Source organism: Nerophis lumbriciformis, linkage group LG02 (assembly GCF_033978685.3).
Source record: "Nerophis lumbriciformis linkage group LG02, RoL_Nlum_v2.1, whole genome shotgun sequence".
Lineage (NCBI taxonomy): Eukaryota > Metazoa > Chordata > Actinopteri > Syngnathiformes > Syngnathidae > Nerophis > Nerophis lumbriciformis.
The window spans coordinates 71,214,641-71,238,091 of NC_084549.2; the positions used below are offsets into that span (position 1 = coordinate 71,214,641).

Consider the following 23,451-nt stretch of genomic DNA (forward strand, 5'->3'; position numbering starts at 1 on the left):
ATTCAAAAGGAAGACCTTGCCAAAAGAGACCTTTCCAGCCGGCGTCATCATAAAAGCTAACTCGAAGGGATGGATGGATGAAGAAAAGATGAGCGAGTGGTTAAGGTAAGTTTACGTGAAGAGGCCGGGTGGCTTTTTTCACGCAGCTCCGTCCATGTTGATATACGACTCCATGCGCGCCCACATCACGCTGGTTTTTAATATATTATTAAAGTTTGACTGACCTATCTGACTGTTTTTTTGACATTCCTTTAGCGCAGTTAGATGCGGCTTATAACACGGGGCGGCTTATAGGTGGACAAAGTTTTGAAATATGCCGTTCATTGAAGGCGCGGCTTATAACCCAGGGCGCCTTATGGTGCGGAAAATACGGTACTATGATTACATTGATATTTTTTAGCACCACTAAATGAGGACTTTGAATATGACCAATGTATGGTCCTATAACTACTTGGTATCGGATTGATACCTAAATGTGTGGTATCATCCAAAACTAATGTAAAGTATCCAAGAAGAGAAGAATAAGTGATTATTACATTTTAACAGAAGTGTAGATAGAAAGTAAGCAGATATTAACAGTAAATTAACAAGTAGATTAATAATCAATTTTTACAGTTTGTCCTTCATAATGTGTACAAAATAATAGGTGTATAAATGACACAATATGTTACTGCATACGACTAATTAGGAGTCTTTGTTTGTTTACTTACTACTAAAAGACAAGTTGTCTAGTATGTTCACTATTTTATTGAAGGACTAAATTATAATAATAAACACATGTTTCAATTACACTAAGATTTTTTGTTCAAATAAAGACAATATTGCCATTTTTTGTGGTCCCATTTATTTAGAAAAGTATCGAAAAGTACCGAAAGGTATCGAAACACAAAATATCAACACTACACGGAACTTGTGTTGGTGTATTGGTGCTAAGACAGCTAACATGGGAAATAAAGCCGGGTAAGATCATTTGATAAACGCTCAATGACTTATAGACGATTAGTTGTTGTACAAGTACGATGTTTTGCATGTTTTTTTTAACCGATCTTGCTGAAATGTCACACACGCATGCTTGTCACGTCCTTAAAGGTGAGTGCCGAGTTTACACACTGAAGTCCCAGTCTGTGTTCTGTAGGGCTGTGTGAGAAATTCCCAGACCTTTCCACGTAACAGCGCCGCCATGTGGCGTACTGCTCTGAAAAGTAATAGCATAGGTACCACGGCACGGGTGCACCTTTTGCCCAATTTCCACGGTTCTGTGCGCATCGGTTGACGGGTAAAAGACTTTCATAAACACAGGATATGTTTGACTGAACTCCAATATGTAACCTCTGAATTTGCCCGCCATTCTCCTCTTTCAACAGCATGTGTTGTCTTATTACAAAATCCATGCGCCAGCCACAACAATGTGTCTAATCTTTCACACGGGAGGAGACAAAGTCAATACGCCAGCGAGAGTCGCGGCAAATTGAGTTATGTTGGCCTCTACTCTGCATGCACTGTAGACGTCTCCGCACATATTGGCTATCTCATCACTATCATTCTAAACACTCACATTACCCACTGGATAAACCTGCACCCCCACTTACTTTAAGGCGCCATTAACCTACCAACGTCACGTCAACCGCCCGCTTAGAAATACTAGCATTTTCTACTAAAAGTGACCACATAAATAGTAGAATTATCTGCAAAAAGTTGTTGAGTAAATAGGATTGTGTACAAAAAAAACGTTGCGCAAATAGTAAGATGTTGAACAAAATGTCACAAAATAGTATATTTTTGTACAAAAAGTCCCAAGAATAGTTTCATTTTGTACAAAAAGTTGTCATATAAATAGTAGAATTTTCTGCAAAAAAGTTGACGAATAAATATTAGGATTTTGTACAAAAAGTTGTTGCGTAAATAGTAGGATGTTGCACAAAAAGTCACATAAATAGCAGATTTTTGTAGAAAAAGTCACATAAATAGTGTATTTTTGTAGAAAAAGTCACATAAATAGTATATTTTCATACAAAAAGTCACATAAATAGTATATTTGTGTACAAAAAATTGTCGCGTAAATATTAGGATTTTGTACAAAAAGTTGTTTCCTAAATAGTAGGATGTTGCACAAAAAGTCACATAAATAGTAAGATTTTGTATAAAACGTCACATAAATAGTAAGATTTTGTATAAAAACTCACATAAATAGTAGGATGTTGCACAAAAAGTCACATAAATAGTAAGATTTTGTATAAAAAGTCACATAAATAGTAAGATTTTGTATAAAAAGTCACATAAACAGTAGGATTTTGTACAAAAAGTTGTCGCGTGAATATTAGGATTTTGTACATAGTCACATAAATAGCATATTTTTGTAGAAAAAGTCACATAAATAGTGTATTTTTGTAGAAAAAGTCACATAAATAGTATATTTTTGTACAAAAAAATGTCGCGTAAATATTAGGATTTTGTACAAAAAGTTGTTTCCTAAATAGTAGGATGTTGCACAAAAAGTCACATAAATAGTAAGATTTTGTATAAAAAGTCACATAAATAGTAAGATTTTGTATAAAAACTCACATAAATAGTAGGATGTTGCACAAAAAGTCACATAAATAGTAAGATTTTGTATAAAAGGTCACATAAATAGTAAGATTTTGTATAAAAAGTCACATAAATAGTAGGATTTTGTACAAAAAGTTGTCGCGTGAATATTAGGATTTTGTACATAGTCACATAAATAGCATATTTTTGTAGAAAAAGTCACATAAATAGTGTATTTTTGTAGAAAAAGTCACATAAATAGTATATTTTTGTACAAAAAAATGTCGCGTGAATATTAGGATTTTGTACAAAAAGTTGTTTCCTAAATAGTAGGATGTTGCACAAAAAGTCACATAAATAGTAAGATTTTGTATAAAACGTCACATAAATAGTAAGATTTTGTATAAAAAGTCACATAAATAGTAGGATTTTGTACAAAAAGTCATCGCGTGAATATTAGGATTTTGTACATAGTCACATAAATAGTATATTTTTGTACAAAAAGTCACATAAATAGCATATTTGTGTACCAAAAATTGTCGTGTAAATATTAGGATTTTGTACAAAACGTCACATAAATAGTTTAATTTTGTACAAAAAGTTGTCATATAAATAGTAGGATTTTGTACAAAACGTCACATAAATAGTTTAATTTTGTACAAAAAGTTGTCATGTAAATAGTAGAATTTTCTGCAAAAAGTTGACGAACAAATAGTAGGATTTTGTACAAAAAGTTGTTACGTAATTAGTCGGTTGTTGCACAAAAAGTCACATAAATAGCATATTTTTGTAGAAAAAGTCACATAAATATTGTATTTTTGTAGAAAAAGTCACATAAATAGTATATTTTTATACAAAAAGTCACATAAATAGTATATTTGTGTACAAAAAATTGTCGCGTAAATATTAGGATTTTGTACAAAAAGTTGTTGCCTAAATAGTAGGATGTTGCACAAAAAGTCACATAAATAGTAAGATTTTGTATAAAAAGTCACATAAATAGTAAGATTTTGTATAAAAAGTCACATAAATAGTAAGATTTTGTATAAAAAGTCACATAAATAGTAGGATTTTGTACAAAAAGTTGTCGCGTGAATATTAGGATTTTGTACATAGTCACATAAATAGTATATATTTTTGTACAAAAAGTCACATAAATAGTATATTTGTGTACAAAAAATTGTCGTGTAAATATTAGGATTTTGTACAAAACGTCACATAAATAGTTTAATTTTGTACAAAAAGTTGTCATATAAAGAGTAGAATTTTCTGCAAAAAGTTGACGAATAAATAGTAGGATTTTGTACAAAAAGTTGTTACGTAATTAGTCGGTTGTTGCACAAAAAGTCACATAAATAGTATATTTTTGTAAAAAACGTCACATAAATAGTTTAATTTTGTATAAAAACTTATCACATAAATAGTAGAATTTTGTGCACAAAGTCGTCGCGAAAATATTAGGATTTTGTACATAGTCACATAAATAGTAGGATTTTGTACAAAAAGTCGCATAAATAGTATATTTTAGTACAAAAAGTCGCATGAATAGTATATTTTTGTACAAAAAGTTGTCACATAAATTGTAGAATTTTCTGCAAAAAGTTGACAAATAAATAGGATTTTGTACAAAAAGTTGTTGCGTAAATAGTAGGATGTTGCACAAAAAGTCACATAAATAGTATATTTTTGGACAAAAAATTGTTGTGTAAATATTAGGATTTTGTACAAAACGTCACATAAATAGTTTAATTTTGTACAAAAAGTTGTCACATAAAGAGTAGAATTTTCTGCAAAATGTTGACGTATAAATAGTAGGATTTTGTACAAAAAGTTGTTGCGTAATTAGTAGGTTGTTGCACAAAAAGTCACATAAATAGTATATTTTTGTACAAAATGTTATCACATAAATAGTAGAATTTTGTGCACAAAGTCATCGCGTAAATATTAGGATTTTGTATAAAAAGTCACATAAATAGTAGGAATTTGTACAAAAAGTTGTCGCGTAAATATTAGGATTTTGTACATAGTCACATAAATAGTATATTTTTGTACAAAAAGTCGCATGAATAGTATATTTTTGTACAAAAAGTTGTCACATAAATAGTAGAATTTTCTGCAAAAAGTTGACAAATAAATAGGATTTTGTACAAAAAGTTGTTGCGTAAATAGTAGGATGTTGCACAAAAAGTCACATAAATAGTATATTTTTGTAGAAAACGTCACATAAATAGTTTAATTTTGTATAAAAAGTTATCACATACATAGTAGAATTTTGTGCACAATATCGTCGTGTATATATTAGGATTTTGTATAAAAAGTCACATAAATATTAGGATTTTGTATAAAAAGTCACATAAATAGTAGGATTTTGTATAAAAAGTCACATAAATAGTAGGATTTTGTATAAAAAGTCACATAAATAGAAGGATTTTGTATAAAAAGTCACATAAATAGTAGGATTTTGTATAAAAAGTCACATAAATAGTAGGATTTTGTATAAAAAGTCACATAAATAGAAGGATTTTGTATAAAAAGTCACATAAATATTAGGATTTTGTATAAAAAGTCACATAAATAGAAGGATTTTGTATAAAAAGTCACATAAATAGTAGGATGTTGTATAAAAAGTTGTCGCGTAAATATTAGGACTTGTACATAGTCACATAAATAGTATAATTTTGCACAAAAAGTCACAAAAATAGTATAATTTTGTACAAAAAGTCACATAAATAGTTTAATTTTGTACAAAAAGTTGTCACATAAACAATAGAATTTTGTGCACAAAGTCATCGCGTAAATATTAGGATTTTGTACATAGTCACATAAATAGAATATTTTTGTACAAAAAGTCACATAAATAGTATATTTGTGTACAAAAAATTGTCGCGTAAATATTAGGATTTTGTACAAAAAGTTGTTGTGTAAATATTAGGATGTTGCACAAAAAGTCACATAGATAGTATATTTTTGTACAAAACGTCAGATAAATAGTAGAATTTTGTGCACAAAGTCGTTATTAGCCCGCCGCAAAAGTAGATAAAAATGACTTTCGTTCCGGAGTTTTCCTCGTCTGATCTCCAACAAATGGGACACAATCGAGAGCGATTTGATCCCCGAAGACACAAAGTCACAAATCCACCGAAACGCTCCAAAAAAAAAGCAACTTTCTCTTGATGTGAAAAAAAGAGTGTGAATAATGCAAAAGCATCACATTTAGGTGCTGAAATATTTAAAGAGCAAGCAGTGCTGAAACTATGGGACAGATGTTAGGACTTTATATATCTGACTTGTTCTAAGGGAATCCTTCCTCGCCACAATATCACAAGTGGGAGGGAAAATAGGCTAAAAGGGAAAATAGGGTAAACAGATGTCTGGCTTGACCGCAGGAAAATAGGACACGTTTGGAATGATAAGTTTCCCAAACTCTGTCGGACATGCCAGATCCATGGGAACGCCAGTTAATGTCTCGCTGGATGCCAGCTAGCTGCACACGCCTCCCCCCCACACACCCCCGCACACCCCTCTCTGCCATCTGGGAAAATGTTGCAGTGCGTGAACGCCATCAATGATACAGTCCATGGAGTCCATGTTCTCACGAGAATTCAGAAGGATTTGCTACCAAAAAACGAGTCATTAGTAGAAAAGTGACATGTTCTTGCAAAAAATAAAATATATATATATATTTTGATGACTAATGGATCTAATGTGGCCTGACTCCATCCCTCTGACAACTTGTACTATAAATGCTAGCAATTGCTAGGTGATGTTGCTGTCGTTTACTATAGTCGTCACATTCTTCAATTGGTGTCTGAACACTCCTCTGGAAGATATACGCCAACACTTTGTAGGTTTTGTATGAAAAGTACTTGAAAATGATTAGTCGTACATTTATAAAAGTAACATGCTCTAATGTGAGCATAATTACCACATTGTTGTATGGCAAAATAAACATTTAAAATTCTAATATTACTTAAAATTAGTCAAATTGTGTACACAAAGTCATCTGCTTTTTTGTGTAAATTAACATTTAGCGTTCTAGTAAGTTATACGACCATAAATGTAATCCTACTTTGGTACTACAAAATAAATAATAGCATTTTCTACGTAACGTAACTTACTGTAAATAGGGACACACAAGCGAACTTTGAAAACAAGGCCTAAGAAGTGGAATAAACAGATTTAGGACAAAAAGGTAAATACTAAGGTTTTGTACATAAGATAGTTGCAAAAACGGTAGAATTTTAATAGTAGGATATTTGTGAAAAAGGTTGTCTGGTAAATAGCAGGATTATGTTCCTAAAGTCATTGCGTAAGTAGTACACTTTTCTGCAAAAAGTTGTTGAATAAATAGTAGGATTTTGTAAAAAAAAAAAAAAAAAAAATGTCACATAAATAGTAGAATTATCTGCAAAAAGTAAAATAAATAAATAGTAGCATTTTCTGCGGAAATAGAAGGATGTTGCGCAAAAAGTCACATGAATAGTAAAATGTTGTACATAAAGTTGTCACATAAATAGTAGCATTTTTTACAAAAAGTTGTTACGTAAATAGTAGGATGTTGCACAAAAAGTCACATAAATGGTATAATTTTGTACAAAAAGTCACATAAATAGTATAATTTTGTACAAAAAGTCACATAAATAGTATAATTTTGTACGTAGTCACATAAATAGTATATTTTTGTAAAAAAAAGTCACATAAATAGTATATTTTTGTACTAAAAATTGTCGCGTAAATATTAGGATTTTGTACAAAAAGTCACATCGTTTGTTTTTTGTACAAAAGGTTGTCACGTAAATAGTAAGATGTTGTGCACAAAGTTGCAAAAAGTTGTCAAATATTAGGATTTCATACAAAAAGTTGGATTTTATACACAAAGTCACATAAATAGTATATTTTTGTACAAAAAATGGTCGCGTAAATATTAGGATTTTGTACACAAAGTCACATAAATAGTATATTTTTGTAGAAAAAGTCACATAAATAGTATATTTTTGTACAAAAAATCACATAAATAGTATATTTTTGTATAAAAAGTCACATAAATAGTATATTTTTGTATAAAAAGTCACATAAATAATATATTTTTGTACAAAAAGTCACATAAATAGTATATTTTTGTACAAAAAGTCACATAAATAGTATATTTTTGTACAAAAAAATGGTCGCATAAATATTAGGATTTTGTACACAGTCACAAAAATAGTATATTTTTGTATAAAAAGTCACATAAATACTATATATTTGTACAAAAAGTCACATAAATAGTATATATTTGTACAAAAAGTCACATAAATAGTATATATTTGTACAAAAAGTCACATAAATAGTATATTTTTGTAGAAAAAGTCACATAAATAGTATATTTTTGTAGGAAAAGTCACATAAATAATATATTTTTGTACAAAAAATCACATAAATAGTATATTTTTGTAGAAAAAGTCACATAAATAGTATATTTTTGTAGGAAAAGTCACATAAATAATATATTTTTGTACAAAAAATCACATAAATAGTATATTTTTGTACAAAAAGTCACATAAATAGTATATTTTTGTACAAAAAATGGTCGCATAAATATTAGGATTTTGTACACAGTCACATAAATAGTATATTTTTGTATAAAAAGTCACATAAATAGTATATATTTGTATAAAAAGTCACATAAATAGTATGTATTTGTACAAAAAGTCACATAAATAGTATATATTTGTACAAAAAGTAGCATAAATAGTATCTTTTTGTATAAAAAGTGACATAAATAGTATATTTTTGTAGAAAAAGTCACATAAATAGTATATTTTTGTACAAAAAATCACATAAACAGTATATTTTTGTACAAAAAGTCACATAAATAGTATATTTTTGTACAAAAAAATGGTCGCATAAATATTAGGATTTTGTACACAGTCACATAAATAGTATATTTTTGTATAAAAAGTCACATAAATAGTATATATTTGTATAAAAAGTCACATAAATAGTATGTATTTGTACAAAAAGTCACATAAATAGTATATATTTGTACAAAAAGTCACATAAATAGTATATTTTTGTATAAAAAGTGACATAAATAGTATATTTTTGTAGAAAAAGTGACATAAATAGTATATTTTTGTAGAAAAAGTCACATAAATAGTATATTTTTGTACAAAAAATCACATAAATAGTATATTTTTGTATAAAAAGTCACATAAATAGTATATATTTGTATAAAAAGTCACATAAATAGTATGTATTTGTACAAAAAGTCACATAAATAGTATATATTTGTACAAAAAGTCACATAAATAGTATATTTTTGTATAAAAAGTGACATAAATAGTATATTTTTGTAGAAAAAGTCACATAAATAGTATATTTTTGTACAAAAAATCACATAAATAGTATATTTTTGTACAAAAAGTCACATAAATAGTATATTTTTGTACAAAAAAATGGTCGCATAAATATTAGGATTTTGTACACAGTCACATAAAGAGTATATTTTTGTATAAAAAGTCACATAAATACTATATATTTGTACAAAAAGTCACATAAATAGTATATATTTGTACAAAAAGTCACATAAATAGTATATTTTTGTAGAAAAAGTCACATAAATAGTATATTTTTGTATAAAAAGTCACATAAATAATATATTTTTGTACAAAAAATCACATAAATAGTATATTTTTGTACAAAAAGTCACATAAATAGTGTATTTTTGTATAAAAAATGGTCGCGTAAATATTAGGATTTTGTACACAAAGTCACATAAATAGTATAATTTTGTATAAAAAGTCACATAAACAGTATATTTTTGTACAAAAAGTCACATAAATAGTATATTTTTGTAAAAAAAAGTCACATAAATAGAATATTTTTGTAAAAAAAAAGTCACATAAATAGTATATTTTTGTACAAAACATAGTAGCGTAAATATTAGCATTTTGTACAAAAAGTTACAGTTTGTTTTTGTACAAAAGGTTGTCACGTAAATAGTAAGATGTGCACAAAGTTGCAAAAAGTTGTCAAATATTAGGATTTCATACAAAAAGTTGTGGTATATATATAGTAGGATTTTATACATAAAGTTGCATAAATAATTTATTTTTGACCAAAAAGTCACATAAATAGTGTAGTTTTGCAAAAAAAAAAATTGTCACGTAAATATTAGGATTTTGTACACAAAGTCACATAAATAGTTTGTTTACAAAAGGTTGTCATGTAAATATTAGGATTTCATACAATAATTTGTGGTGTATATAGTATGATTTTATACATAAAGTTGCATCAATGACTATTTTTGTACAAAACGTGGCACAAACAGTCAAAATTTAGAACAAAATGTTGATTAAAGGATTTTGTACAATCATAATAGAGGTAGGATGATATATTTTATACACAACTGTAATTAGTTCATTGACAAAAGCTTGAAGCATGGACATTGCATTGATTGTGTACAAACATGAGCAACAATGTTGTGTATGACTTGCCAACATGATGTTGTGACTAAACACATTTTTAGCATGTTAGCACGATAGATGATGACATCATCACAGGCCTGTGCAGCTGCGATGCCACTTCTACCTACAATCTCATCCCAGGTGCTTAACTTTTAGGGTCGGGGGGGTCATTAGTGTTGGTCTTCCACGCCGTAATTGCACTGGTCCAGTGGAAGTGTGCACACACACACACACACACAGGTGTGTGTGGTAATGCCACTGGTCCAGTACCACAGGTGTGCGTGGTAATGACGCCAGTGAGAAGGCGACAGATGTAACACAGAGTGGCAGTAAAACACGCACGAGTGCAGGAACAGCCGAATAATAATAATTTTACACGGCGGTGTAAAAAGAGGGGAAAAAACCAGTGACCGGCCTTTTTTTTTTTTTTTTTTTTTTACAAGCCTCCACCCCCGCGGTCACTGGGAACCTGCGAGGGTCGGCGCTCTGACAGGCTCATAGTTACGCCACGGAGACAATGGGAGGGTCTAATGAGGAACATATGCTTTTGTGTTCCAACAGAGGCGCTCATTGTGCGACGGAAAGGATACTCCACTCCTATTCAGACTCCTCACAATGAACACCCGAGCCCGCCGGAGCCTACCTTAGCCCTCTGCTCCTTCCACCCACCACTCCGATCCCTCCGCCCCAACTTCAGTTACACGTTTGGTCCCGCAGATTGGAGGACAATGACACAAAGCCAACATGAAAGCAACAACAACAACAACACACATGCAGCATCCCTCTATGTGTGTGTGTGTGTGTGTGTGTGTGTGTGTGTGTGTGTGTGCTTGTATTTCTACCCTTCTCGAGACGTCAACAAGGAAAAGTAGCGTCCATATGAGGAGGTGTGAACAAGTTAGGACATAAATCAAACCATTGCATCTAATAGAGAGCCAAATACTAGAGTCCGTGAACATTGCTCCAAAGTCAGGATCTTTTTTGGGGTTGATTTAATGTGCATACAAAAGTAAACATCAAGAAGGAAAAGTAGCTTCCATATGAGGAGGTGTGAACAAGTTAGGACATAAATCAAACCATTGCATCTAATAGAGAGCCAAATACTAGAGTCCGTGAACATTGCTCCAAAGTCAGGATTTTTTTTGGGGTTGATTTAATGTGCATACAAAAGTAAACATCAAGAAGGAAAAGTAGCTTCCATATGAGGAGGTGTGAACAAGTTAGGACATAAATCAAACCATTGCATCTAATAGAGAGCCAAATACTAGAGTCCGTGAACATTGCTCCAAAGTCAGGATTTTTTTTTGGGTTGATTTAATGTGCATACAAAAGTAAACATCAAGAAAGAAAAGTAGCGTCCATATGAGGAGGTGTGAACAAGTTAGGACATAAATCAAACCATTGCATCTAATAGAGAGCCAAATACTAGAGTCCGTGAACATTGCTCCAAAGTCAGGATTTTTTTTTGGTTGATTTAATGTGCATACAAAAGTAAACATCAAGAAGGAAAAGTAGCGTCCATATGAGGAGGTGTGAACAAGTTAGGACATAAATCAAACCATTGCATCTAATAGAGAGCCAAATACTAGAGTCCGTGAACATTGCTCCAAAGTCAGTATTTTTTTTTGGTTGATTTAATGTGCATGCAAAAGTAAACATCAAGAAGGAAAAGTAGCTTCCGTATGAGGAGGTGTGAACAAGTTAGGACATAAATCATGGTCCCAATACGGGAAACCATTGCATCTAATAGAGAGCCAAATACTAGAGTCTGTGAACATTGCTCCAAAGTCAGGATTTTTTTTCGGTTGATTTAATGTGCATACAAAAGTAAACATCAAGAAGGAAAAGTAGCGTCCATATAAGGAGGTGTGAACAAGTTATAATATTGCCAACATTTTAACGGTTTCTTATAAAATTGTGACTTTTGTCGAGTAAAATTACGACTTTTCATAAAATTGCCAACATTTTAAAGTTTTCTTATAAAATTGTGACTTTTGTCGGGGAAAATTACGACTGTTTTCGTAAAACTAACAAAATTGGAAGCTGTTCTTGTAAAATTGCGACTATTATTGAGTACAATTCCAACTTTATTACAACATTGCCAATTTTTTTGTTTTTCTTGTGAAATAGTGGCATTTTTTGAGTAAAATTATGACTTTGGTCCTCATTTTGACAAATAAAATTCAGATTATTATTATAATATTGCCAAAATGTTTAACGTTTTCTTATAAAGGTGTGACTTTTGTCGAGTAAAATTACGAATATTTTCATAAAATTGCCATTATTTTAAAATATTCTTGTAAAGTTGTGACTTATGTCGAGTAAAATTACGACTGTTTTGGTAAAATTGCCAACATTTGAAGCTGTTCTTGTAAAACTGTGACTGTTATTGAGTACAATTCCGACTTTTATCACAACATTGCCAATTTTTTTGTTGTTCTTGTGAAATAGTGGCATTTTTTGAGTTAAATTATGACTTTTGTCATCATTTTGCCACGTAAAATTCCAATTATTATTATAATATTGCCAAAATTTTAACGTTTTTTTTTATAAAATTGTGACTTTTGTCGAGTAAAATTACGAATATTTTCATAAAATTGCCATTATTTTAAAATATTCTTATAAAATTGTGACTTATGTCGAGTAAAATTAAAATTACGAATATTTTCATAAAATTGCCATTATTTTAAAATATTCTTATAAAATTGTGACTTATGTCGAGTAAAATTACGACTGTTTTGGTAAAATTGCCAACATTTGAAGCTGTTCTTGTAAAACTGCGACTGTTATTGAGTACAATTCCGACTTTTATCACAATATTGCCAATTGTTTTGTTGTTCTTGTGAAAAAGTGGCATTTTTTGAGTTAAATTATGACTTTTGTCATCATTTTGCCACATAAAATTCCAATTATCATTATAATATTGCCAAAATTTTAACGTTTTTTTTTATAAAATTGTGACTTTTGTCGAGTAAAATTACGACTTTTCATAAAATTGCCAACATTTTAAAAATTTCTGATAAAATTGTGACTTTTGTCGAGTAAAATTACGAATGTTTTCGTAAAATTGCCAACATTTGAAGCTGTTCTTGTAAAACTGCGACTGTTATTGAGTACAATTCCGACTTTTATCACAATATTGCCAATTATTTTGTTGTTCTTGTGAAAAAGTGGCATTGTTTAGTTAAATTATGACTTTTCTCATCATTTTGCCACGTAAAATTCCAATTATTATTATAATATTGCCAAAATTTTTACGTTTTTTTATAAAATTGTGACTTTTGTCGAGTAAAATTACGACTCTTCATAAAATTGCCAACATTTTAAAGTTTTCTGATAAAATTGTGACTTTTGTCGAGTAAAATTACGACTGTTTTCGTAAAATTGCCAACATTTGAAGCTGTTCTTGTAAAACTGCGACTGTTATTGAGTACAATTCCGACTTTTATCACAATATTGCCAATTTTTTTGTTGTTCTTGTGAAATAGTGGCATTTTTTGAGTTAAATTATGACTTTTGTCATCATTTTGCCACGTAAAATTCCAATTATTATTATAATATTGCCAAAATTTTAACGGTTTTTTATAAAATTGTGACTTTTGTCGAGTAAAATTACGACTCTTCATAAAATTGCCAACATTTTAAAGTTTTCTGATAAAATTGTGACTTTTGTCGAGTAAAATTACGACTGTTTTCGTAAAATTGCCAACATTTGAAGCTGTTCTTGTAAAACTGCGACTGTTATTGAGTACAATTCCGACTTTTATCACAATATTGCCAATTGTTTTGTTGTTCTTGTGAAAAAGTGGCATTTTTTGAGTTAAATTATGACTTTTGTCATCATTTTGCCACATAAAATTCCAATTATCATCATAATATTGCCAAAATTTTTACGTTTTTTTTTTATAAAATTGTGACTTTTGTCGAGTAAAATTACGACTTTTCATAAAATTGCCAACATTTTAAAAATTTCTGATAAAATTGTGACTTTTGTCGAGTAAAATTACGAATGTTTTCGTAAAATTGCCAACATTTGAAGCTGTTCTTGTAAAACTGCGACTGTTATTGAGTACAATTCCGACTTTTATCACAATATTGCCAATTATTTTGTTGTTCTTGTGAAATAGTGGCATTTTTTGAGTTAAATTATGACTTTTGCCATCATTTTGCCACATAAAATTCCAATTGTCATTATAATATTGCCAAAATTTTAACGTTTTTTTTTAATAAAATTGTGACTTTTGTCGAGTAAAATTACGACTCTTCATAAAATTGCCAACATTTTAAAGTTTTCTGATAAAATTGTGACTTTTGTCGAGTAAAATTACGACTGTTTTCGTAAAATTGCCCAAATTTTAAGCTGTTCTTGTAAAACTGCGACTGTTATTGAGTACAATTCCAACTTTTATCATAATATTGCTCAAATGTTCAGTTTTTCTTGTAAACGTTTGACTTGCGTTGAGTAAAATTCCGACTTTTATTATAATAACGCCAAAATTTAAAGCTTTTCTTGTGAAACTGTGACCTTTTTCATGTGAAATTCCAACTCATTTTTCACAACAAGCTTTTTTATATTTACATAGTATGTATATATTATTAATGTTGTAAATACACATCTTTATATATCTAGAAAGGGTGATCCTAAAGAGGTAGGCATTTTTTGGCGGTCTCCAGAAGGTCATAAATACAAGTGTGTGTGTGTGTGTGCGTGTGCGTGTGTGTGTGTGTGTGTGTGTGTGTGTGTGTGTGTGTGTGTGTGTGTGTGTGTGTGTGTGTGTGTGTGTTAGCCCGCAGACAGCAGTAGCTGCGGTAATCCATCCAGGCTCCCAGGGCAGCCGGCTCCTACTTCCGGATGCATGAGAAGCGGCTGGAGTGGAGTGGCAGCAACAACTGCTCAGCCCTATTTGATTACTAATAAGAGAGTTGTCCCCTCTGTCAGATAGCAGGCATTCTGCGCTAAGCAAACAGTCATTCCGCCTAGTCAAACATTAGCATTGCTGTCTCTCCCCAGCACGCGGTGAGAGTTACATTCAGATAACCCCCACCCTCACCTCTTGTATGCACACATGCAGCCTGGACTCTTCTTCCGGGAAAGTCACATCAATGCCGAGCGCTCGCTCGCCCACTTTAGAGGCAGTGGGACGGTCAACTTCCCTCGAGGTGCAAACAATTGAAAAAAAAAAAAAAAAAAAAAAAAAAAAAATTGGATATAGAGGAGAGGTGTCAAACTCAAGGCCTTGAAATAATATGCATTAATAAACTTTTCTTACTAAATATATTTGTTCTTTCCCTTTTCGACCTGAAAAGTCATGTACTGCATGCAATTACGTATCTTTTAAAAGTCAATATTATCAAAATCTAAATATTATATTATCATGTATTCCAAAAACATTTTTTTGGGTTAAAATAAAGACAAATACTGTGCTTAAATATCTGCTTGACTTATGATTTCAAAACAAATTATTATTTAAATTGTGTAGACTGTAAATAGTATAATTTGTTGTGGAAGAAATAGTACGATTGTGTACAAAAAGTTGTTGGGTAAAGAGTAGGATTTTGAACACATAAATAGTATATTTTTGTACGAAAAGTCACATAAATAGTATATTTTTGTACATAGTCACATAAATAGTATATTTTTGTACACAAAGTCACATAAATAGTATATTTTTTGTACAAAAAGTCACATAAAAAGTATATTTTTGTACAAAAAGTTACATAAATAGTATATTTTGTACATAAAGTCATATAAATAGTATGTTTTTGTACAAAAAATTACATAAATAGTATATTTTTGTACATAAAGTCGCATACTAGTATATTTTTGTACACAAAGTCACATAAAAAGTATATTTTTGTACGAAAAGTTACATAAATAGTATATTTTTGTACATAAAGTCACATACTAGTATATATTTTTACATAGTCACATAAATAGTATATTTTTGTACACAAAGTCACATAAATAGTATATGTTTGTACAAAAAGTTACATAAATAGTATATTTTTGTACATAAAGTCACATAAAAAGTATATTTTTGTACACAAAGTCACATAAATAGTATATGTTTGTACAAAAAGTAACATAAATAGTATATTTTTGTACATAAAGTCACATACTAGTATATATATTTTACATAGTCACATAAATAGTATATTTTTGTCCACAAAGTCACATAAATAGTATATTTTTGTACAAAAAGTTACATAAATAGTATATTTTGTACATAAAGTCACATAAATGGTATATTTTTGTACAAAAAGTAACATAAATAGTATATTTTTGTACATAAAGTCACATACTAGTATATATTTTTACATAGTCGCATAAATAGTATATTTTTGTACACAAAGTCACATAAATAGTATATTTTTGTACAAAAAGCTACATAAATAGTATATTTTTGTACATAAAGTCACATACTAGTATATTTTTTTACATAGTATATTTTTGTACACAAAGTCACATAAATAGTATATTTTTGTACAAAAAGTTACATAAATAGTATATTTTGTACATAAAGTCACATAAAAAGTATATTTTTGTACACAAAGTCACATAAATAGTATATGTTTGTACAAAAAGTTACATAAATAGTATATTTTTGTACATAAAGTCACATAAAAAGCATATTTTTGTACACAAAGTCACATAAATAGTATATTTTTGTACATAAAGTCACATAAATAGTATATTTTTGTACATAAAGTCACATACTAGTATATATTTTTACATAGTCACATAAATAGTATATTTTTGTACACAAAGTCACATAAATAGTATATTTTTGTACAAAAAGTTACATAAATAGTATATTTTTGTACATAAAGTCACATACTAGTATATATTTTTACATAGTCACATAAATAGTATATTTTTACATAGTCACATAAATAGTATATTTTTGTACAAAAAGTTACATAAATAGTATATTTTTGTACATAAAGTCACATACTAGTATATATTTTTACATAGTCACATAAATAGTATATTTTTGTACACAAAGTCACATAAATAGTATATTTTTGTACAAAAAGTTACATAAATAGTATATTTTTTTACATAAAGTCACATGCTAGTATATATTTTTACATAGTATATTTTTGTACACAAAGTCACATAAATAGTATATTTTTGTACAAAAAGTTACATAAATAGTATATTTTTGTACATAAAGTCACATAAAAAAGTATATTTTTGTACACAAAGTCACATAAATAGTATATGTTTGTACAAAAAGTTACATAAATAGTATATTTTTGTACATAAAGTCACATAAAAAGCATATTTTTGTACACAAAGTCACATAAATAGTATATTTTTGTACAAAAAGTTACATAAACAGTATATTGTTGTACATAAAGTCACATACTAGTATATATTTTTACATAGTCACATAAATAGTATATTTTTCTACACAAAGTCACATAAATAGTATATTTTTCTACACAAAGTCACATAAATAGTATTTTTTTTGTACAAAAAGTTACATAAATAGTATATTTTTGTACATAAAGTCACATAAAAAGTATATTTTTGTACATAAAGTCACATGCATAGTATATGTTTGTACAAAAAGTTACATAAATAGTATATTTTTGTACATAAAGTCACATAAAAAGCATATTTTTGTACACAAAGTCACATAAATAGTATATTTTTGTCGCATAAATATTAAAAATATTTAATTGTATTTATTTTTTTATCTTGGGACTTCCCACGGGTCGGATTTTGGACGCTGGTGGGCCGTATTCGGCCAACGGGTTGTAGCTTGGGGACCATGCACTAAAACGTTAAAAATCAAACAAAAAAACAGTAAAAAAAACCAAGATTTTACGGTTAAAAAAATAAAAACTAAAAACAGTGGTATTGTTTCTTCATTCCTCCATTCCATTTATTCCAAAAAAACTCTGTTTTTACTGTAAAATTCCAGTGACTGAGTTGTCAGTTTTTAAAGTAAAATTTAAATTTGTATTTTTGCAGCTTATGTAAAAAAGTGCTAATGTATTTTATATATACATATATATATATATATATATATATATATATATATATATATATATATATATATATATATATATATATATATATATATATATATATATATATATATTCATATATTACTCATTGTTCAAATCGGCCCTCCGAGGACAACCATAACTGCGATGTGGCCCTCAATGAAATGGAGTTTGACACCTGTGATCTCCAGCTAATAGTCCACCTGCTCAGATGCGTCACTGAAGGGAAACTTGCAGTATTGTGCAACAAAAAAAAAAAGTCAAAACGGTAAATAGTGGGAGTTAGCGATGACGTTAATTAGCGTTCCATTCCATTTAGCTTAAAGAGAGAAGCTGTTGCTCAAGGGTAGCACTAAATAGTCGCCACTTAAGCCTATAGAATGTGTGCTGTGGTGCTAGTTGACGACTGATATGATCCACTTTAACACACTGCTCAAACTAGTTGACTACTGGTATGATCCACTCTAACACACTGCTCAAACTAGTTGACTACTGATATGATCCACTCTAACACACTACTCAAACTAGTTGACTACTGGTATGATCCACTCTAACACACTACTCAAACTAGTTGACTACTGATATGATCCACTCTAACACACTGCTCAAACTAGTTGACTACTGATATGATCCACTTTAACACACTACTCAAACTAGTTGACTACTGATATGATCCACTTTAACACACTGCTCAAACTAGTTGACTACTGATATGATCCACTCTAACACACTGCTCAAACTAGTTGACTACTGATATGATCCACTCTAACACACTGCTCAAACTAGTTGACGACTGATATGATCCACTTTAACACACTGCTACAACTAGTTGACTACTGATATGATCCACTTTAACACACTGCTCAAACTAGTTGACTACTGATATGATCCACTTTAACACACTGCTCAAACTAGTTGACTACTGATATGATCCACTCTAACACACTGCTCAAACTAGTTGACTACTGATATGATCCACTCTAACACACTGCTCAAACTAGTTGACTACTGATATGATCCACTTTAACACACTGCTACAACTAGCTGACTACTGATATGATCCACTCTAACACACTGCTCAAACTAGTTGACTACTGGTATGATCCACTCTAACACACTGCTCAAACTAGTACTAGTTGACTACTGATATGATCCACTCTAACACACTGCTCAAACTAGTTGACTACTGATATGATCCACTCTAACACACTGCTCAAACTAGTTGACTACTGATATGATCCACTCTAACACACTGCTCAAACTAGTACTAGTTGACTACTGATATGATCCACTCTAACACACTGCTCAAACTAGTTGACTACTGATATGATCCACTCTAACACACTGCTCAAACTAGTTGACTACTGATATGATCCACTCTAACACACTGCTCAAACTAGTTGACTACTGGTATGATCCACTTTAACACACTGCTCAAACTAGTCTTCACTAAGTACTCACAACAACAATCATCATCAACTTTGTTGTTTTTTTGAGACAATGTTTATGTATTTCATATTTGTTTACTATATGGTTTATTAATAATTTATTTATTCATTGTTGTGTTACAGAGAAGAAGGAAATGGGATAAAGTTGCTACGCTATGAAAAGGCGTAGGATTAAATAAGCTCTGCTTCTTTCTACTCCTTTTCCGTGCTGTCATGACACAGCTGGAAATGTGCGATGCATTCCGTTGTAATCGTATGCATGTTGCACATAAAACTGAAGTGAACACTATATTTAGTGGCGCCCCCTGCTGGTTGTTGTGGAGGACTCGTGTAATACATTTGCTACCGCTTGTCCCGATACAGAGGGTCACATTTTGCACACTTTAAGGAAGTTTCTAGTCAATCCAAAACTAGTCATGTTTAATAAGAGCGCCACCTGCTGGTGTTTTTTGTCGGAAATGTTCAGTAACTCATCAAGGGTGCGTGTTTTGAGCACTTTACACCCCTTTTGTCAGGAAATTTGACTATTTAAAAAAAAAAAAATTACAATACTGTAAGAAAGGGAACACATCCTTGATCAAGCACCTTTATCCAGATTTGCTACCGCTTGTCCCGATACAGATACGGCCAATTATTAGTAGGGTGAAATTGTTCACAGCTGCCTTTCAGGAAGTTTCTAGTCAATCCAGAACTAGTCATGTTTAATAAGAGCGCCACCTGCTGGTGTTTTTGTCGGAAATGTTCAGTAACTCACATTTTGAGCACTTTTGCACCCCTTGTTTTTTTTGTTTTTTTTTACAATACTGTAAGAAAGGGAACACATCCTGGATCAAGCACCTTTATCCAGATTTGCTACCGCTTGTCCCGATACAGACACAATTAGTAGTAGGGTCAGATTTTGCACACTTTAAGGAAGTTTCTAGTCAATCCAAAACTAGTCAGGTTTAAAAAGAGCGCCACCTGCTGGTGTTTTTTGTCGGAAATGTTCAGTAACTCATCAAGGGTGCGTGTTTTGAGCACTTTACACCCCTTTTGTCAGGAAATTTGACTATTTAAAAAAAATAAAATTACAATACTGTAAGAAAGGGAACACATCCTTGATCAAGCACCTTTATCCAGATTTGCTACCGCTTGTCCCGATACAGATACGGCCAATTATTAGTAGGGTGAAATTGTTCACAGCTGCCTTTCAGGAAGTTTCTAGTCAATCCAAAACTAGTCATGTTTAATAAGAGCGCCACCTGCTGGTGTTTTTGTCGGAAATGTTCAGTAACTCACATTTTGAGCACTTTTGCACCCCTTGTTTTTTTTGTTTTTTTTTACAATACTGTAAGAAAGGGAACACATGCTGGATCAAGCACCTTTATCCAGATTTGCTACCGCTTGTCCCGATACAGACACAATTAGTAGTAGGGTCAGATTTTGCACACTTTAAGGAAGTTTCTAGTCAATCCAAAACTAGTCAGGTTTAAAAAGAGCGCCACCTGCTGGTGTTTTTTGTCAGAAATGTTCAGTAACTCATCAAGGGTGCGTGTTTTGAGCACTTTACACCCCTTTTGTCAGGAAATTTGACTATTTTTAATTTTTTTTTTACAATACTGTAAGAAAGGGAACACATGCTTGATCATGCACCTTTATCCAGATTTGCTACCGCTTGTCCCGATACAGATACGGCCAATTATTAGTAGGGTGAAATTGTTCACAGCTTCCTTTCAGGAAGTTTCTAGCCAATCCAGAACTAGTCATGTTTAATAAGAGCGCCACCTGCTGGTGTTTTTTGTCGGAAATGTTCAGTAACTCATTAAGGGTGCGTGTTTTGAGCACTTTACACCCCTTTTGTCAGGAAATTTGACTATTTAAAAAAATAATAATTACAATACTGTAAGAAAGGGAACACATCCTTGATCAAGCACCTTTATCCAGATTTGCTACCGCTTGTCCCGATACAGATACGGCCAATTATTAGTAGGGTGAAATTGTTCACAGCTGCCTTTCAGGAAGTTTCTAGTCAATCCAGAACTAGTCATGTTTAATAAGAGCGCCACCTGCTGGTGTTTTTTGTCGGAAATGTTCAGTAACTCATCAAGGGTGCGTGTTTTGAGCACTTTACACCCCTTTTGTCAGGAAATTTGACTATTTTTAAAAAATGTTTTACAATATTGTAAGAAAGGGAACACATCCTTGATCAAGCACCTTTATCCAGATTTGCTACCGCTTGTCCCGATACAGACACAATTAGTAGTAGGGTCAGATTTTGCACACTTTAAGGAAGTTTCTAGTCAATCCAAAACTAGTCAGGTTTAAAAAGAGCGCCACCTGCTGGTGTTTTTTGTCGGAAATGTTCAGTAACTCACCAAGGGTGCGTGTTTTGAGCACTTTACACCCCTTTTGTCAGGAAATTTGACTATTTTTAAAAAAATTTTTACAATACTGTAAGAAAGGGAACAAACACATCCTTGATCAAGCACCTTTGTCCAGATTTGCTACCGCTTGTCCCGATACAGACACAATTAGTAGTAGGGTCAGATTTTGCACACTTTAAGGAAGTTTCTAGTCAATCCAAAACTAGTCAGGTTTAATAAGAGCGCCACCTGCTGGTGTTTTTTGTCGGAAATGTTCAGTAACTCATCGAGGGTGCGTGTTTTGAGCACTTTACACCCCTTTTGTCAGGAAATGTGACTATTTAAAAAAAAAAAATTACAATACTGTAAGAAAGGGAACACATCCTTGATCAAGCACCTTTATCCAGATTTGCTACCGCTTGTCCCGATACAGACACAATTAGTAGTAGGGTCAGATTTTGCACACTTTAAGGAAGTTTCTAGTCAATCCAGAACTAGTCATGTTTAATAAGAGCGCCACCTGCTGGTGTTTTTTGTCAGAAATGTTAAGTAACTCACCAAGGGTGCGTGTTTTGAGCACTTTACACCCCTTTTGTCAGGAAATTTGACTATTTAAAAAAAAAAAAATTACAATACTGTAAGAAAGGGAACACATCCTTGATCAAGCACCTTTATCCTGATTTGCTACCGCTTGTCCCGATACAGACACAATTAGTAGTAGGGTCAGATTTTGCACACTTTAAGGAAGTTTCTAGTCAATCCAAAACTAGTCAGGTTTAAAAAGAGCGCCACCTGCTGGTGTTTTTTGTCGGAAATGTTCAGTAACTCATCAAGGGTGCGTGTTTTGAGCACTTTACACCCCTTTTGTCAGGAAATTTGACTATTTAAAAAAAAAAATTTACAATACTGTAAGAAAGGGAACACATCCTTGATCAAGCACCTTTATCCAGATTTGCTACCGCTTGTCCCGATACAGACACAATTAGTAGTAGGGTCAGATTTTGCACACTTTAAGGAAGTTTCTAGTCAATCCAAAACTAGTCATGTTTAAAAAGAGCGCCACCTGCTGGTGTTTTTTGTCAGAAATGTTCAGTAACTCACCAAGGGTGCGTGTTTTGAGCACTTTACACCCCTTTTGTCAGGAAATGTGACTTAAAAAAATAAAATAAAATTACAATACTGTAAGAAAGGGAACACATCCTTGATCAAGCACCTTTATCCAGATTTGCTACCGCTTGTCCCGATACAGACACAATTAGTAGTAGGGTCAGATTTTGCACACTTTAAGGAAGTTTCTAGTCAATCCAGAACTAGTCATGTTTAATAAGAGCGCCACCTGCTGGTGTTTTTTGTCGGAAATGTTCAGTAACTCACATTTTGAGCACTTTTCCACACCTTTTTTTTTTTTTTTTTTTTTTTTTACAATACTGTAAGAAAGGGAACACATCCTTGATCAAGCACCCTTATCCAGATTTGCTACCGCTTGTCCCGATACAGATACGGCCAATTATTAGTAGGGTGAAATTGTTCACAGCTTCCTTTCAGGAAGTTTCTAGTCAATCCAGAACTAGTCATGTTTAATAAGAGCGCCACCTGCTGGTGTTTTTTGTCAGAAATGTTCAGTAACTCACATTTTGAGCACTTTTCCACACCTTTTTTTTTTTTTTT

General features: G+C 31.4%; 1 protein-coding gene across 4 annotated transcripts in view; it reads right to left on the minus strand.

Moving 5' to 3' along the window:
• ebf3b (EBF transcription factor 3b) overlaps positions 1 to 23,451 on the minus strand; it is a 353,021-nt gene that overhangs the window by 319,449 nt on the left and 10,121 nt on the right. The window lies entirely within an intron of this gene.